This window comes from Somniosus microcephalus, unplaced genomic scaffold (genome assembly GCF_052327205.1).
Source record: "Somniosus microcephalus isolate GS21.2 unplaced genomic scaffold, FLI_Smic_1.0 unresolved_chr2, whole genome shotgun sequence".
NCBI lineage: Eukaryota > Metazoa > Chordata > Chondrichthyes > Squaliformes > Somniosidae > Somniosus > Somniosus microcephalus.
In genome coordinates, this window is record NW_028225180.1 from 2,746,607 (window position 1) to 2,766,644 (window position 20,038).

The 20,038-nt window shown below is 44.6% G+C and overlaps 1 pseudogene; it reads right to left on the bottom strand.

Annotated features, from left to right (window-relative positions):
- LOC147092039 (uncharacterized) overlaps positions 1 to 14,269 on the bottom strand; it is a 60,046-nt pseudogene extending 45,777 nt beyond the window's left edge.
- Positions 14,270 to 20,038: the final 5,769 nt, after the last annotated feature.

Here is a 20,038-nt window from a genome sequence, read left to right on the forward strand (position 1 = left end):
CTGTGGCCACGTTTGATTTAAACCGTTGATTTCTCTGACTGCCACTTTTGTTTATCTCCTTCCGATCTTTTGCTTTCATCCCTGTTTCCCTTTCCTCTGTTTCCCTGCTCAGGTTTCCAACCCCTGCCATTTTAGTTTAAACCCCCCAGAACAGTGCTAGCAAACCTCCCCGCAAGGATATTTGTCACGCTCTGGTTCAGGTGCAATCCGTCTGACTTGTACAAGTCCCACCTTCCCCAGAAGCAGGCCCAGTGATCCAGGAAACTAAAGCCCTCCCTGCTGCACCAACTCTTTAGCCACGCATTCATCTGCTCTATCCTCCTATTCCTATACTCACTAGCACGTGGCACCGTGAATAATCCAGAGATTACAACCTTTGAGGTCCTGCTCTTTAATCTGCTACCTAGCTCCCCAAATTCTTGCTGCAGGACCTCATCCCTCTTCCTACCCATGACATTGTTCCCAATGTGAACCACGACCCCTTCAGAATGCCCTGCAGCCGTTCAGTGACATTCTTGACCCTGGCACCAGGGAGGCAACAAACCATCCTGGAGTCATGTCTATGGCCACAGGAACGCCTATCTGTTCCCCTTAAGATAGAATCCCCTACCACTATTGTACTCCCACTCTTTTTCCTCCCTTCCTGAGCAGCAGAACCACCCCTGGTGCCGGGAAGGTGGCTGCTGCTGCCTTCCTCTGGTAAGTCATCCCCCTCAATGGTATCGAAATCGATATACTTGTTTGAGAGAGGGATGGCCACAGGGGTCCCCTGCTCTACCTGCCTGCCTCTACTGCACTGCCTGATGGTCACCTATTTCCATTCTGCCTGTGCAGCCCTTACCTGCGGTGTGACCACCTCATCAAACGTGTTATCCACGACCCTCTCAGCATCGTGAATGCTCCAAAGCCCATCTGTCCGCAGCTCCAGCACCACAATGCGGTCTGATAGTAGCCACAGCTGGATGCATTTCTGGCACAGGTGGTCATCAGGGACACCGGCAGTGTCCCTGAATTCCCACAGAGAGCAGGAGGAGCATAACACGGGGCTGGGTTCTCCTGGCATGACTTACCCTTTAATTAATTTAAATTAATTCACAATCACAAATTAAAGATAACTCTAAGGCGCTTGTATGGTTTACCAACAGTCCCCGCTACATCAGAAAGATCTTAGCATCTATAAACCACAGAGTTAAAAATTTAAAAAAGAGAAATGCTCACCAACCAATCACTTACCTGCTCCCTGCTGACGTCACACTCTGATTACTTTTTACCTCTCTCCCCGCTGCTGAGTTGGTATGCGTCACCTTGCTCCCTGGTCTGGACTGCTCAGGCCTCGGTGCTCGCTCCAGTTTTTATACCGTCTCCAGCTGACCTCGCTCTCTGGTCCGAACTGGTCGTGCCTCGGCGCTCGCGCTGGTTTTTATACCGGGCTCCGCCTCACCTCGCTCCCTGGTTCAAACTGGTCAGGCCTCGGTGCTCGCGCCGGTTTTTATACCGGGCTACGCCTCACCTCGCTCCCTGGTCGAACTGGTCAGGCCTCGGTGCTCGCGCCAGTTTTTATACCGGTCTCCGCCTCACCTCGCTCCCTGGTCCGAACTGGTCGGGCCTCGGCGCTCGTGCCGGTTTTTATACCGGGCTCTGCCTCACCTCGCTCCCTGGTCCGAACTGGTTGGGCCTCGGTGCTCGCGCCGGTTTTTATACCTGGCTCCGCCTCACCTCGCTCCCGGGTCTGAACTGGTCTGGCCTCGGTGCTCATGCCGGTTTTTCTACCGGGCTCCGCCTCACCTCGATCCGTGTTCTGAACTGGTCGGGCCTCGGTGCTCGCGCTGGTTTTTATACCGGGCTCTGCCTCACCTCGCTCCGTGTTCTGAACTGGTCGGGCCTCGGTGCTCGCACTGGTTTTTATACCGGGCTCTGCCTCACCTCGCTCCCTGGTCCGAATTCGTCAGGCCTCGTTGCTCGCGCCAGTTTTTATACCGGGTTCCGCCTCACCTCGTTTCTTGGTCTGAACTATTAAAATTAATAGTCTGCAAACTAAGCAGGTTCTAAGGGGTCATATTCAGGACCAGATTAGAATTTGTGAACGAACAGCAATGGTCTAATAATCTGTAAGGACAGATATGGGGGCCTGGAATTTCCGATACAAAACCATCTGTTTCGTGTCGACGACCGAGAAGGAATTTCTGGGCCCTTTTGCTTACACCATTCTTTCTCTTTTAAAAGCCTGTGTGCCTGGTCCTGTCTCTTTCAAAAGCCTGTGTGACTGGTTCTGTCTCTTTAAAAAGCCTGTGTTACTGGTTCTGTCTCTTTAAAAAGCCTGTGTGACAGGTCCTGTCTCTTTTAAAAGACTGTGTGAATAGTGCTGCCTCTTTAAAAAGCCTGTGTGTCTGATCATGTTCCTTGAAAAAGCCTTTGTGAGTGTTCCTTTCACTTTAAAAAGCCTGAGTGACTGGTCCTGTGTCTTTAAAAAGACTGTCTGACTAGTCCTGGTTCTTTAAAAAGCATGTGCGACTGGTTCTGTCTGTTTAATAAGCCTGTATGACTGAGTATGTCTCCTGACAAAATCTGTGTGACTGGTCCTGTGTCTTTAAAAATGTAGTAAACCGTGAGTAGGATAGCGATAGATTTCAAGAGGAAATAGACAGGCTGGTGGAATGGGCGGACACGTGGTACATGAAGTTTAACGCAGTAAAAAGCGAAGTGATAGATCTTGGTAGAAAGATTGAGGAGAGAAAATATAAACTAAAGAATACATTCACAAAAGGTGGTGCTTGAACAGGTAGACCTACGGGGTATATGTGCAGAAATCATTGAAGGTGGCAGGGCAGTTTGAGAAAGTGGGTAAACAAGCTTACATGATTCTGTGCTTCCTGAATGGAGGTATAGAGTACAAAAGTGTGGAAATTATGATGAATCTGTATAAAACACTGGTCTGGCCTGAACTGGAATATTGTGTCCAATTCTTGGCACCGCACGTCAGGATGGATGTGAATACCTTAGAGAGGGTGCAGAAAAGATTTACGAGAATGATTCCAGGGATGGGGACCTTCAGATATGTAGATAGACTGGAGAAACTGGGGTTGTTCTCCTTGGAGCAGAGACGATTGAGAGGAGATTTGATGGCGGGGTTCAAATCATGATGGTTCTGGACAGAGCAGATAGAAATAAACTGTTCCCATTGGCAGATGGATCTTGGGCCAGAGGACACAGATGTAAGGTGATTGACAAAAGAACCATAGGCGACATAAGAAAAACACTTTTTTACACAGCGAGTGGTTAGGATCTGTAACGCACTGGCTGAAATGCTGGTGGAGGCAGACTCAATCACGACTTTCGAAAGGGAGTTAGATAAGTAACTGAAAGAAAACAATGCACGTGGAAACAGTGGGGCAGTGGGACTAGCTGAGATGAACTTGCAGAGAGCTGATGTGGGCTCGACAGGCCGAAAGGTCTTCTTCCCTGCTGTAACCATGCTATGATTCTATGAAAGCCTGTGTCAACGGTCGTTTCTCTTTAAACAATGTGTGACTGGTCTTTTCTCTCAAATTCTTGAATGTTAGGTCTAGTCTCTTTAAAAAGCATGTGTGAATGGTCCTCTTTGAAAATCCTGTTAGATAGGGCCTGTCTCTTTGAAAAGCTTATGTGACTGGTCCTGTCTCTTTAAGTAGCTTGAGTGACTAGTCATTTCTCTTTAAAAAGCTTTTCGGACTGGCTTCGTTTCTTTAGAAAGTCTGTTTTACTGCTAGTCTCTTAAAAAATACATTATGAATGGTTCTGAGACACTGGCTGTGGCTCCTCCCTCTTGCTTAGGTGTTCATTGAAAGTTACGAAGAGCCGGAATGGATTTTGTTTTTTTAAAGAGGGAACCATGCATTTTGAGAGACACGGGTTTTGATGCTGCAGGATTACTGAGACTAGTTCTTTGACACAGAAGTGGCTTCAAAGAGTCACGGTGAAACCTTTGCTGGAAAATTAGTATTAAGAATTGAAGACATAGGCCTAGAAATCCGTCATTGACTGTGGTGGAACTGAATATCAGGTGCTCCGTGTAACGCAGGTAGCAAATGTAACCCCACTATTTAAGAGAGGAGGGAGAGAGAAAATGGGGAACTACTGCCCAGTTAGCATGACATCAGTAGTAGGGAAATGCTTGAGTCTATTATTAAGGGCGTCATAACAGGGCACTTAGAAAATGATAATAGAATTGGGCAGCGTCAACACGGATTTGTAAAAGGGAAATTGTATTTGACAAATCTTTACATTGTAACTAGCAGTATAGATAAGGGGACCATGGATGTGGTGTATTTGGATTTTCAGAAGGCAGTCGATAATGTGCCACACAAGTGGTAAATAAACAAAATTAGGGCTGATTGGATTGGGGATAATATACCAGCATGGATTGAGGATTGGTTAACGGACAGAAAACAAAGAGTAGGAATAAACGGGTCATTTTCGGTTTGGCAGGCTGTAAGTAGTGGGGGACCGCAAGGATTAGTGCTGGGGCCTCGTCTATTTACAATCTGCGTCAATGATTTGGATGAGGAGACCAAATGTAATATATCCAATTTTGCAGATGATTCAAAGCTGGGTGGGAATGCAAGTTGTGAGGAGCATGCAAGGATGCTTCAAGGGGATGGAGATAGGCTATGTGAGTGGGGAATAACATGACACATGTAATATAACGTGGAGAAATGTGATGTTGTCCACTTTGGTATGAAAAATAGAAAAGCAGAGCATTTTTAAAATGGCGAGGGATTGGGAAATGTTGGTGTTCAGAGGGACCTGGGCATCCTAGTACATGAATCACTGAAAGTTTACATGAAAGTACAGCAACAATTAAGGAAAGCAAATGGTACGTTGGCCTTTATAGCAAGAGGGCAGCATGGTGGCATAGTGGTTAGCACTGTTGCCTCACAGTGCCAGGGACCCGGGTTCAAATCCAGCCTCGGGTGACTGTCTGTGTGGAGTTTGCACATTCTCCCCGTGTTTGCGTGGGTTTCCTCCGGGTGCTCCGGTTTCCTCCCACAGTCCAAAGATGTGCGGGTTAGGATGATTGGCTATGATAAATTGACCCTTAGTGTTAGGGGGATTAAATACGTGGGGTTACGGGGATAGGGTGGGATATGTGTCGGTGCAGGCTCGATGGGCCGCAATGGCCTCTATCTGCACTGTGGGGTTTCTGTGGTTTCTGTGGATTCAAGTATAAGAGTAAAGACGTCTTGCTGCAATTATATCGGGCCCCGGTGAGACCATACCTGGAAAGTTGTGGACAGTTTTGGCCTCCTTACCTAAGGAAGGACATAATTGACATCGATGGAGTTCAATGAAGGTTCACCAGACTGGCTCCTGGGATTGGACACTGACCAATGAGGAGCGATAGAATAAACTAGGCCTATATTCCCTAGAGTTCAGAAGAATTAGAGGTGATCTCATTGAAAGATACACCATTCTTAGAGGACTTGACAGGGTAGATGCAGGGAGGATGTTTCCCCTGGCTGGGGAATTTAAACCCAGGGGTCACAGCCTCAGAATGAGTGGTCAGCCAATTAGGGCTGAGATGTGGAGACATTTATTCACTCAGAGGATGATGAATCTTTGGAATTCTCTACCCCAGATGGCTGTGGAGGCTCAGTCGTTGAGTATATACAAGACAGAGATCGATAGATTTTTGAATATAAAGGGAATCAAGGGATATGGGGATAGTGCAGGAAAGTGGAGATGAGCTACAAGATCAGCCTTGATCAAATTGAATGGCGGAGCAGGTTCGAATGGTTTACTGCTGCTCCTATTCCTTATGTTGTTATGATGCTCTACCGCCCGTTTAACGCCACTGCATATTTAGCGCCACCGCCTGAGATGAATTTCTCGGTCCTTGTCTGCCGAAATCGGCACATATTAACTGTCACAGCGTGCTGACGAATTGGGCTTCAACTTTGCCTCTGAAAGGTTCGGCATGAACCCATTCAGAGTCATTTGTTACCTTCCATGACAGATTGCACCAGGGGTATGGAGATACAAGGTTATATCCAAAATTAATAACAATAATTTCATTCTGATCCAAAACTCTGCTCTCCGTGTCCTAATTCGCACCAAGTCCCATTCACCCATCTCCCCTGTGCTGGCTGACTTACATTGTCTCCCGGTTCGGCAATGCCTCGATTTTAAAATTCTCATCCACGTATTCAGCCCCAAAGCTTTGGCAAGTGTCCAGTAAAGGAGTTGTATCCTGAAAATGCCAAACGTTAGATTGTTTCTGTTTAGTATTTTACCGTAAGTACCTTTCACCCCAGAGCTGCAGCTGGATTCCTACAATTGGCATCAGGGGTCAAGGCACAGGCAAGGGGGTAGAATTCGGATCGGACTGTAGCTCAAATGATCAGCACCTCCAATGTCTCTCTTCAACTCAAACAGCTTCCAGAAATTGACTTTAAAAAAGTCATTCTTGGGGTGTGGGAATCGCTGGCAAGGCCAGTATTGATTGCCCTTCCCTAACTGCCATTGTGAAGGTTATGGTGAGCGGGTGTATACAACTGGGAGGCCTGCTAGGCCATTTCAGAAGAGCAGCTAATACTCAAGTACATTGCTGTGGGTCTGGAGTCACACATCGTCCAGAATGTGTAAGGACGGCATATTTTCTTCCCTAAAGGACATTAGTGAACCAGATGTGTTTGACAACAATCTGGTATTGTCATGGTCACAATGCTTTTTCTTCCTGAATTGTTTAATTAATTGAATTTAAATTCCCCAGCTGGTGGGATTTGAACTCAGGATCATTTGTCCAGGCATCTGTAGATTACTTGTCCAGCATCATAACCACTATGCTACCATACCCTTCAAACAAACCGCTGTTCCTTCATCGTCACTGGATCAAACGCCTGAAATTCCTTCTGTAACAGTTTTGTGGGAGCACCTTCCCACACGGACTGCAGCGGCTCAAGATGTAGGTCCAGCACTTTCTCATGGTTAACTAGGGATGGGCAAGTAATACCTGCCTTGACAGCATTATTTTATCCTGAGAATAAATTAATATAAATAAGAAAATGGGATTAAAATTAATGATTTTGTAATTCATTGTTTGAAACCAGGCGTGGCCTATGATCAGGGCAGGGCGTCAATACAACTTGGTTCACCAATTCTATGATTCTAAGATTGCTACTGCCCACATTTTCCCGATTTCGCTATCCTTTCAAAAAGCTTTTGATGAAGTATCACATGATAACAAAATTGAAGTCCATGTGATTAAAGTAGCAGTGGCAACATGTTTCGGATTTTGGCTAAGAGACAGAAAACAGAGAGTAGTACTACCCGGTTGTTTTTCAGACTGGAAGGAAATACACAGTGGTGTTCCCCATGGTTCGGTGTTGGGGGCATTGCTCTTTCCATGTACATCAATGCGATAGACTTGAGTATACAATGCATAATTTCAAAGTTTGCAGATGTCAGCAAAGTCAGCAATGTTAATAAACAATCAGAAGAGTAGCAACAGACGTGAGGAGGACACAGACAGCCTGGTGAGATGGGCAGATATATGGCAGATACCATTTTACACAGAGGAGGGTGAAGTGATACATTTTGGTAGCTGGTATGAGTAGAGGCAATGTAAGCTAAAAGGTACCAATTTAAAACGGATGTACGATCAGAGAGACCTCGGCTGTACTTACACAAATCTGTGATGCTGGCAGGACAAGTTGCGACGTCTGTTAAAGGAACTTAACATCCAGGGATATACAATATTTAGGAAGGATCGGCAAAAAGGTAGGGGAGGTGGGGTAGCATTGCTGGTAAAGGAGGGGATTAATGCAATGGAAAGGAAGGATATTAACTCGGATGAAACGGAATCTGTATGGGTAGAAATGAGAAATAGCAAGGGGAGGAAAACGTTAGTGGGTGTGATATATAGGCCTCCAAATAGTAATATGGAGGTGAGGGAAGGCATAATAAGGGAAATTAGAGAAGCGTGCGATAAGAGCACAGCTGTCATCATGGGTGACTTTAATTTACATATTGATTGGACTACCCAAATTAGTAAAAATTCTGAGGAGGAGGAATTCCTGGAATGTTTTCGGGACGGTTATCTGGACCAATATGTCGAGGAGCCGACTCGAGATCAGGCCATTTTAGACTGGGTATTGTGCAATGAGAAGGGACTTATCAACAATCTTCTTGTACGAGGCCCCTTGGGTCAGAGCGATCATAATATGATCGAGCTCTCAGTCGAGATGGAGAGTGAGGAAATTGAATCAGAGACTAAGGTCCAGAACTTAAATAAAGGGAATTATGAGGGTATGAGACGGGAATTGGGTAAGATTGATTGGGTGGTGTTTCTGGGGGGATTGACAGTGGATAGACAATGGCAAGCATTCAAAGATAGAATGGAAGAATTCCAGAACATGTTTATACCGGTTTGGCATAAAAATAAACCTAAAAAGGTGGCTCAACCGTGGATAACGAGGGAAATTAGGGACAGCATAAAATCAAAAAAAAGGGCATATCAACTGGCAAAAAAAAGCACCAGACCGGAAGATTGGGGGCAGTACAGGATACAGCAAAAGAGGACAAAGGGATTAATCAGGAAGGGGAAAATAGAATACGAAAGTAAACTTGCAGCAAACATAAAGACAGACTGCAAAAGCTTTTATCGGTATATCAGGAGGAAAAGACTGGTAAAATCCCAAGTCGGTCCCTTGCAGTCCGATTCGGGAGAATATATAAAGGAGAATAAGGAAATGGCAGACCAATTAAACACATACTTTGGTTCTGTATTCACAAAGGAGGACACAAATAACCTCCCAGGAATATCGGCAAACATAGGGACTAATGAGAGGGAGGAGCTGACAGAAATTAATATCTCTAGGGATATGGTGTTGGGTAAGTTGAGGGGACTGAAGGCCGACAAATCCCCGGGGCCTGATAAACTACATCCTGGGGTACTTAAGGAGGTGGCCCTGGAGATAGCAGATGCTCTAAGGATCATCTTCCAGAACTCCATTGACTCGGGAACAGTACCCGTGGATTGGAGGGTAGCTAATGTTACCCCAATATTTAAAAAGGGGGGTAGAGAGAAAGCAGGGAATTATAGACCAGTAAGCCTTACATCGGTTGTGGGCAAAATGCTAGAGTCCATTATTAAGGATAAAATAGCGGAGCACTTGACAAATGGGGAAAGGATCGGACAGAGTCAACATGGATTTACAAAGGGTAAATCGTGTTTGACTAATCTGCTGGAATTTTTTGAGGAAGTAACTGGTAAAATAGATGGGGGAGAACCAGTGGATGTGGTGTACCTTGACTTCCAGAAAGCCTTCGATAAGGTTCCACACAAAAGATTATCATGCAAAATTAAGGCTCATTGGAGTGGGGGCAAAGTATTAACGTGGATAGAGAACTGGCTGGCGGATAGAAAAGAGAGAGTTGGAATAAACGGCTCGTTTTCGGAGTGGCAGGCAGTGACCAGCGGGGTGCCGCAAGGATCTGTCCTGGGACCCCAGCTGTTCACAATATATATAAATGATCTGGATCAGGGAATTGGATGCAATATTTCCAAATTCGCTGACGACACTAAACTAGGAGGAGGGGTGGGCTCTGATGAGGATGTCAGGAGGCTACAGTGCGATTTGGACAGGTTGGGGGAATGGGCGGATACGTGGCAGATGCACTATAATGTGGATAAATGCGAGGTTATCCACTTTGGGGGTAAAAACAGGAGGGTAGATTATTATCTAAATGGCAATAGATTGGGAGATGGGGAAGTGCAGAGGGACCTGGGTGTTCTTGTGCACCAGTCACTGAAGGAGAGCATGCAGGTGCAACAGGCGATTAAGAAGGCAAATGGTATGTTGGCCTTCATATCAAGGGGGTTCGAGTATAGGAATAGGGATACCTTACTACAGCTGTACAAGGTGCTGGTGAGACCGCATCTGGAGTATTGTGTACAGTTTTGGTCGCCCCATCTGCGGAAGGATGTTCTTGCCATGGAAAGAGTGCAGCGGCGATTCACCAGGCTGATACCTGGAATGGCGGGAATGACCTACGAGGAGAGATTGAATAGTTTGGGCTTGTACTCACTGGAGTTTAGAAGATTGAGAGGGGATCTCATCGAAACATATAAAATTATGGCAGGCCTGGACAGGCTGAATTCAGAGAGAATGTTTCCAATGGCAGGGGAGCATAGAACCAGGGGCCACAGTCTAAAAATAGCGGGCAAATCATTTAAAACAGAGATGAGGAAGAATTTCTTCACTCAAAGAGTGGTGAGCCTGTGGAATTCCCTGCCACAGAGGGCTGTGAAGGCTAATTCAATAAATATTTTCAAGAGAGAATTGGATATATTTCTGAAGGCTAAGGGGATTAAGGGTTACGGAGAAAAGGCGGGGACGGGGTACTGAACTGGTACGATCAGCTAAGATCTCAGACGAAGATCAGCCATGATCTCATTGAATGGCGGAGCAGGCTCGAAGGGCCGAATGGCCTACTCCTGTTCCTATCTCTATGTTTCTATGTTTACTGAGTCATTGGGTTTACAAACAGTGACACAGTGTAACAAAATCCAGCAATAAATGCTAACCATTTACAAATCTCTGGTTAAGCTCCTGCTGGAGCATTGTGTCCAATTCTGCGCAGCAAACTTTGACAAGCATGTCAAGGATTAGAGAAGGCGTAGAGATTTAGCAGAATGGTACCAGGGCTCTGGGACATCAGTTACGTGGAGAGACTGGCGAAACATGGATTGTTGCTTTAGAGCAGGGAAGATTAAGAAACAAAAAGATGGAAACATAGAAATTTGTGGAACAGAAGGAGGCTATTTTTCCATCTTGTGTGCGTCAGCTGAAAAGGTTATCCAGCCTAATCCCACTTTCCCGCTCTGCCCTATGGGTGGGTGAAAAAATCTACTCATCTCCCTTCTAATCCTTCTAAAAATTACATTTAATTCTATGCCCGCTGGTTATTGACCTCTCTGCTAAGGGGAATAGATGCTATCTATCCACTCTATCGAGGCTGCTTATAAATTAATACAGCTTAATTAAATATCCCCTCAGCCTCCTCTGTTCCAAAGTAACAACCCCAGCCTATTCAATCTTTCCTCACAGCTAACATTCTCCAATCATGGCAACATCCTCGTGAATCTCCTCTGTACACTATCCAGTGCAGTCACATATTTCCTGTAATGTGCTGAACAGAACGATATGCAGTGCACTTAGCTGTGTCCTAACTAGTGTTTTATACAGTTCCAGCATAACTTCCCTGTTCTTATGTTCTATGCCTAGGCTACATGTCGTGCTACTTCTATGGATCTGTGGACATGCACGCCAAGGTCCCTCTGATCCTCTACACTTCTCATTACCCTAGCATGTATTGCGTATTCCCTTGCATTTTTAGCCCTCCCCAAATGCATTACCTCACACTTCTCTGGATTGAATTCCATTTGCCACTTTTCTTCCAACCTGACCAGTTCATTGATATTTTCCTGCCGGTTGCATCTATCTTCCTCACTATCAAACATATGGCCAATTGTTGTATCATATACAAACTTCTTAAACATGGCCTCAGCATTGAAGTATTATTCATTGATATATACCACAAAGATCAGGGGACCTACTACGGAGCTCTGTGGTACCCCACTGGAAACAGCCTTCCAGTCACAAAATCACCTGTCGACCATTACCTTTGGCTTCCTGCCAATGAAACAATTTTGGATCCAACTTGCAACTTTCCCTTAGGTTCCATGGACATTTACTTTTTTGACTAACCTATCATGTGGGAACTTCCCAAAGGCCTTGCTGATATCTATGTGGAATACATCAAATGCACTACCCTCATCAAACCTCCTCATTACCCCATCAACATATTCAATCAACTTACTGAGATATGCCCTTCGCTTAAAAAATTCATGCTGACTGTCCTTGATTGATCAGTGCCTTCTAAATGCCGAGTTATACTGGCTGTCAGAATTTTTCCATTATTTTCCAACACCGAGGTTAGGCTGATTGGCCTGTATTTGTCTTATCCCTTTCTCACTCTGTAAACAGCGTTACAACATGAGCAGCCCTCCTGTCCTCTGGCACCACGCCAGTAGCCAGACAGGATTGGAAAATGATAGTCTGAGCCTTTGCTATTGCCTCTCTTACATCTACTAACAGCCTCAAATACATTTAATACATTCCTCGTGATTTATCTACTTTCAAAGATGCTAATCCCCTTAATATTTCCTCTCTCACTATGTTTATCTCGTCTAATATTTGACACTCCACCTCTTTAACTATCATGTCCGCAGCATTCCTCTCTGCTGTGAAGACAAAGGCAACGTGCTTATTAAGAACCATACCCACGTCTTCCACCTCCATACACAGGTAACCTTTTCGGTCTCTAATAGGCCCTTCTCTTTCCTTAGTTATGCCCTTGCTCGTTATATATTTATAAAGCATCTTTCGGTTTCCTGAATTTTACTTGGCAATATTTTTTCATGCCCTTTCTTTGCCTTTCTAATTGCATTGTTAATTGTGCCCCTGCACTTCCTATACTCCTCTAGGGTTTCTTTAGTATTGAGCTCTCGGTATCTGTCAAATACTTCCCTTTTTTTCCTTATCCGAACGTGTATGATACGTGACATCCAGGGGACTCTAGAATTGGGGGTCACATCCTTTTTTTTTTTGGATGCATAATTGCTCCGTAACCTCAATACCTCCTCCTCGAATGCTTCCCACTGCTGGCACTGACATTCCTTCAAGTAACTGTTTCCATTCCACTCTTGGTAAATCAGATCGTGGCTTTGTAAAATCAGCCTTTCCCCAATTGAGAAATTATACACATGGTTTATCTTTGTCCTTTTCCATAATGGGAACTTCAATAACGATGGTCAAAATCATGATGGGTTTAATAGTGTACATAAGTCGAATCTGTTTCCAGTGGCAGAATGGTGGGTAACCAGAAGTTACAGATTGTATGTAATTGGCAAATGAACCAGAGGAGAGATGAGGAGAATTTTCTTCATGCAGTGAGTTGTTGTGATCTGCAATGAACTGTCTGAGAACGTGATGGCAGCAAATTCAAAAGTAAGTCTGGAAATGGAATTGGATTAGCAGTTGAAGGGGACATTTTTACAAGGCTCTGGCTAAAGATTAGGATTAATTAGATAGCTCTTTCAAAAAGATGGCACGGACACAATGGGCCGAATGGCGTCCTACTGTGGTAAACCATTTTAAGATTATATGACAAGGAGACATAGAAAGAGAGAGAAAGAGAGAAGGAGAGAAAGAATAAAAGAGACTGAAAGACTGGGAGAGGTACAGAGAAAAAGTAAATTACCTTTAAAAGGGGAAGTGGATCAACTCTTGAAGGGAACAATTTGCATGACAATGGGAAAAGACTAGGGGACTGATATTAATAGGAGGGGTGAGGCTATGTTGGGATTTGAACACAAGGAGGAGAAAATTAAGCTCGAGGTGTTGCCTGATCGGCAGTAAATGTAGGTCAGTGAACACATGGGAGATGTGTGAACGGCTCATGATGCATGTTAGGTTATGGACAGCAGAGTTTTGGATGAGCTCTAGTTTATGGAGGCTTGTAACTGGGAGGCCGGCCAGGAGAGATTAGGGATAGTTGAGTCTAGATTTAGCAAATTGGGTTATTGCAGTGGAATGTCTGAGACAGGTAGAGACGGCTGATACTGTGGAGGTGGTGATTCAGAGGATTACAGTTCTGATTGCTGGATATAGAGAAATAACAAGGCAAAGATGAGAAAGTAAATTAAATGAACAGTAATGCAGTTAGCAACAGTTTGCAGAGTTAATAGTTGTATACAGAGACTTATCGGGAACAACAGCAACAAGGAGGGGAGAGTACATGACAAGAACAGTAATGCAGTTAAACATGGTTAGTATACTAGCTGGATAGAAAAACTTACCAGGAACACCAACAGCAGCAATGAGCGGATAGTAAAAGTGTTGAATAATCTTAAGTGTGAAATAAATCCGCAATTCTAATGGTAGTCTATCATAAGATGCAGAAAGGTGGTGAAACTCCCAGATGTAAATCCTGTCCATGGTTGTAACATTCCAATCTATTGTTCTCAGATTCTGATCCAGTGTTGTAACATTCCAGTCTACTGTTGTCATATTCTGACTACCTCTCTGTGCAGCAGCGTGCTGATCCCTGTTAGTGCAGGAGGTGATGCTCTCACTTTCACTACGGGATAACATTTTGAAAGGAATCCCCTATTAATAGAAGAGGGAAACCCTGAACTGATGCAATTAGGGTCCATGGAGACTGTCATTAATTACAGTCACTGAACAAACAGCTTCAGTTAACCCATGGAGACTGGCATTATTTATAGTAACTGAACAAACAACTTCAGTTAACTCCTTTCAATCCAGCACGTTTTGTACCACAGTAAAGTAGAACATTTCCGCAGTCCGGATGGGATGTATGAGGGTTGCTGAGGGAAGGAGTGGTGGAAGTAGCGCAGGATCTGGCCAGAATCTTTCAATCCTCCTTGGATATTGGACTGGTGCCAGATGATAGTAGGGAAGCAAATGTTAAACTCTGTTTAAAAAAGGAGAGAGAGATTAACCCTGTAACTACAGGCCAGTCAGGCTAACGAAGGTTGTGGGGAAACTTCTAGAGGCCATATTCTCGGAGATAATTATCTGTCACTTGGAAAAGAAAACATGGATTAATAAATGACAACGGCAAAGTGTGTCTGGCAATCTTTATTGAGTTTTTGATGAAGTAAGGTAGAGGGTTTATGAGTGTAGTGTGGTTGGCGTAGTTTATATGGACGTTAAAACTGAATTTAATAAAGTTCATTGATTAATCTTGTTAGGACCAAAGGGGCAGTTGCAGTGGCGATCAGACATTGGCTAAGCGACAGAAAACAAAGAGGAATGGTGAATGGATGTTGTTCAGACTGGAGGGAAGTATACAGTGTTGTCCCCCAGTGGTCGCTATTCGGACCACTGATTATTTTGATAAATATTAATGATATAGTTTTATATGTATATGATGAAGGGCATAATTTGAAGTTTGTAGATGACCCAAAAATCGGCAATGTAGTAAACACTGAGGGGGACAGTAGTAGGCTTCAGGAGGATATAGACTGGTAAAATGAGCAAAGTGATAAATTGTGTCGTCGCCAATGCTATTAATTGGCATTTCCTCACCAATAACATGCTCACTGACGCTCAGTTTAAGTTTCGACAGGACCACTCAGCTCCAGACCTCATTACCGCATTGGTCAAAACATGGACAAATGAGCTGATTTCCAGAGGTGAGGTGAGAATGACTGCCCTTGAAGTCAAGGCAGTATTTGACTGAGTGTGACATAAAAGGGCCCTAGTAAAATTGAAGTCAATATTAATCAGGGGGAAAGCTCTCCACTGGCTCGTGTCATACCTATCACAAAGGAAGATGGTTGTGGTTGTTGCATGTCACTCATCACAGTCCCAGAACATCGCTGCAGGAGTTCCTCTGGGCAGTGTCCGAGTCCCAACAATCTTCAGCTGCTACATCAATGACCTTCCCTCCATCATAAGGTCAGAAGTCGGGATGTTCGCTTAAGATTGCAGTGTTTACTTCAATTCACGACTCCTCAGATAATGAAGCACTCCGTGCCCGCATGCAGCAAGACGTGGGTGACACTCAGGCTTGGGCTGATAAGTGGCAAGTAAAACTCGCTCCACACAAGTGCCAGCCAATCATGATCTCCAAAAAGAGTCAGTTCCCCTTGACAATCAATGGCATTTCCATCGCCAAATTCCCCACCATCTATATCCTGAGGATCACCATTCACCAGATGCATAATTGGACCAGCCACATAAAAACTGTGGCTAAAAGAGCGGGTTCGGAACTGGATATTCTGCCGTGAGTGCCTGACCTCCTGACAACCCATAGCCTTTCCACAATCAAGAATGCACAAGTCAGGAGTGTGATGGAATACTCTCCATTTGTCTGGATGAGTGCAGCTTCAACAACAGACAAGAAGCTCGACTTCATCCAGGACAAAGCAGCACGAATGAATGGCACCCCATCTGCCACCTTAAACATTCAACCCCTCGACCGTTGTAACAAAGTGGCTGCGGTGTATACCATCTACAAAAGTACTGCAGCAACACGGCAAGGCTTCTTCGACAGCATCTTCCAAACCAGCGGCATCTACCACCTAGAAGGACAAGGGCAGCAGACACATGGAAACATCACCACCTCCAACTTTCCTTCCAAGCCACACACCTTCCTGACTTGGAAATATATTGCCGTTCCTACAATGTCACTGGATTAAAATCCTGCAACCCTCTCCGTAACAGCACTGTGGGAAACTTCTCGCCTCACGGACTGCAGCGTTTCAAGAAGGCAAATAGGGATGGGCAATAATTGCTGGCCATGGCAGACATGGGCACATCCCTGGAATTAATAAAAATGATAAAAAGAGAGGTGAATTTTAATGCAGAGAGATGTGTAGGATAAACCTGGGAGGAAAATGAGGAGAGGCAATATAAACTAAATTGTACAATTTAAAAGGGGGTGCTGGAAAAAGAGACACCTGAGTGTTCACGTACACAAGCCTTTGAAGATGAGAGGACAAGATGACAAGATTGTTAAAACAACTCATGGGATTCTTAGCTTGATCAACAGAGGCAGAGCACAAAAGCAATAGAGATATGCTGAACCTTTATAAATCACTGGTTAAGTCCAGGCTGGCGTATTGTGTCCAATTCTTGGCAGCTTTAGGAAGGATGTCAAGGTGTTGGAATGGGCACAGACGAGATTTACCACGACGGTTTCAGGGATGAAACATAGAAACATAGAAGATAGTAGCAGGAGTAGGCCGTTCGGCCCCTCGAACCGGCACCACCATTTAATGCGATCATGGCTGGTCATCCAAATTCAGTACCTTGTCCCTGCCTTCTCCCCATATCCCTTGATCCCTTTAGCCTTAAGAAACATATCTAACTCCTTCTTGAATATATTTAATGAATTGGCCTCAACTGCCTTCTGTGGTAGAGAATTCCACAGGTTCACCAAACTCTGGGTGAAGAAATTCCTGCTCATCTCTGTCCTAAATGGCTTACCCCTTATCATTGGCCTGTGACCCCTGGTTCTGGTCTCTACCGCCATCGGGAACATCCTTCCTGCATCTAGTCTGTCTAGTCCAGTTAAAATTTTATAAGTTTCAATGAGATCCCCTCTCATTTTTCTAAACTCTAGCGAATATAAGCCGAATCGACCCAATCTCTTTTCATACGTCACTTCTGCCATCCCTGGTATCAGTCTGGTGAATCTTCGCTGCACTCCCTCCATGGCAAGAACATCCTTCCTCAAATAAGGCGACCAAAACTGCACACAGTGCTCAAGGTGTTGTCTCACCAAGGCCCTGTACAACTGCAGCAAGACATCCTTGTTCCTGTAATCCACTGCTCTCGCTACGAATGCCAACATACCATTTGCCTTCTGAACCGCCTGCTGCACCTGCATGCTTACATTCAGCGACTGGTGCACAAGGACACCCAGGTCTCGTTGCATTTCCCCTTTTCCCAATCAGTTGCCTTTCAGATAATAATCTGCCTTCCTATTTTTGCAACCAAAGTGGATACCTCGCATTTATCCACATTATACTGCATCTTCCATGCATCTGCCCAATCACCCAACATGTCCAAATCATCCTGGAGTTTCTCGGCATCCTCCTCACAGCACACACGCCCACCCAGCTTTGTGTCGTCTGCATCTAGTTCCCTCGTCTAGATCATTAATATATATTGTGATTAACTGGGGTCCGAGCACTGATTCCTGAGGTACGCCGCCAGTCACTGCCTGCCAGTCGGAAAAAGACCCGTTTATTCCAACTCTTTGCTTCCTGTCTGCCAACCAGTTCTCTATTCAAGTTACTACCTTACCCCCAATCCCAAGTGCTTTAAATTTACACGCTAATCTCTTATGCAGGACCTTATCGAAAGCCTGCTCAAAGACCAAATACACCACCTCCATTGGTTCTCCATTATCTATTCTACCAGTCACATCCTCAAAAAATTCCAGTTGATTTGTGAAGCATGATTTACCTTTTGTAAATCCATGTTTACTTTGTCCGATCCTGTCACTGTTTTCCAAGTGCGCTGCTATTACATCTTTTAAAATGGACTCCAGCATTTTCCCCTACAGATGTCAGGCTTACTGGTCTATAATTCCACGTTTTCTCTCTACCACCTTTTTTAAATAGGGACCTTATTTATCGGATGAGACAAGAGAAGCTGGAATTGTTCTCCAGGGATCACGCAATATAAAAGGGAGATATATTGGAGATGTTCAACATTATGACGGCTTTGATAGCGTAAATAAGGAGCAAATGTTTCTACTGGCACAAGCGTCTGTAACCAGCAGACAAGGATATAAGATAATTGGCAAAGGAACCACAGGGAAGATGAGGATAATTTGTTCTACGGAGCGAGTTCTTATGATCTGGATTGCGCTGCTGAAAAGGTGCTAGAAGCAGATTCAATATTAATTTGAAAAGTGAGCGGGATTAATACTGGAAGTGAGGGCTTTGCAGGACGACGGGAAATGAACAGGGGAGTAGGATTAACTGATTAGCTCTATGTAGAATCAGCGTCCTGCAGTTTTTGATCCAGATTCTAATCATTGCTTCTACTCCGATAAAAGCGATAGTGGAACAGCAAACACAATGTGCCTGTGAGACAAGGTGTGTTGACAAATTCATCATAGAGGTTAAACAAACTGAATTCATGAAATAATTAAAAGTCCGAAAATAGGGGCCATGAATGTAAGATAGCCATCAATAAATCCAATAAGGTATTCAGGAGAAAGCTCCTTACCCAGAGAGAGGGGAAAATGTGGAACTCGCTCCCACAGAGATTGGTTGAGGTGAATGGCATTGATCCATTTAAGGGGAAGCGTGATGGAAACATGAAAGAGAAAGGAATAGAAGGTTATGCTGACAGTGTAAGATGAAGAGTTGTGGGAGGAGGTTCTTGCAGAGCATAAATACCGGCATGGAGCAGTTGGGCTGAATGGCCTCTTTCTGTGTTGTACATGCTATGTAATTTGTTTAGCGGAGCATGACGCCCCACTCTGATCGCAGACCTTGCTGGTATCAATAAGTGAATTAAAATCATTGATTATATTCCTTTTACATGATTTATATATATTTATTATCATGATATCATGTCTAGAGTTACCCAAGATGTGGATGAGGTTTTCAGCAGAAGATGAGCTGTGGCCGGGGCGGAGGCGGCCTTTGTTATGGAAGTGGAAATAACACTGGAGACTAACCATGGCGCCTCCCACGTTCAATAGCAACACTCAGCACTGACCCATGAAGGCAGTGCCGGAGAAAACCGGACGACAGAGATAGACTGAACCTTACAGGGTAAACAGAAGGAGTTTTGTAATAACAGGACTGACCAACACAAACACAGTCTTAGATTAATGCTCATAAATGTGAGGCATGGGTAATGACAACCATCTTAATTGAAACTGCTTCCATGGCAGGGGCAGCATGGGTTAGATGGAGAGTAAAGCTCCCTTTACAATGTCCCACCATCAATCCCTGGGCAGGTATAGCAAGGGTTAGATACAGAGCAAAGCTCCCTTTACACTATCCCACCATCAATCCCTGGGCAGGTATAGCATGGATTAGATACAGAGTAAAGCTCCCTTTACACTATCCCACCATCAATCACTGGGCAGGTATAGCAAGGGTTAGACACAGAGTAAAGCTTCATTTACACTGTCCCACCTGCAATCCCTGGGCAGGTATAGCAAGGGTAAGATACAGAGTAAAGCTCCCTTTACACTGTCCCACCATCAATCCCTGGGCAGGTATAGCAAGGGATAGATACAGAGTAAAGCTTCATCTACACTGTCAAATAAAACACTCCCAGCGCAGGTATAGCACGGGGTTAGATATAGAGTAAAGCTCCCTCTACACTGTCGCATCAAACACTCACAGGGCATGAACAGCACGGGCTAGAAAGAAAATAAACCTCCATCTACTCTATCCCATCTAACACTCCCAGGGTAGATATAGCAAGGTGTA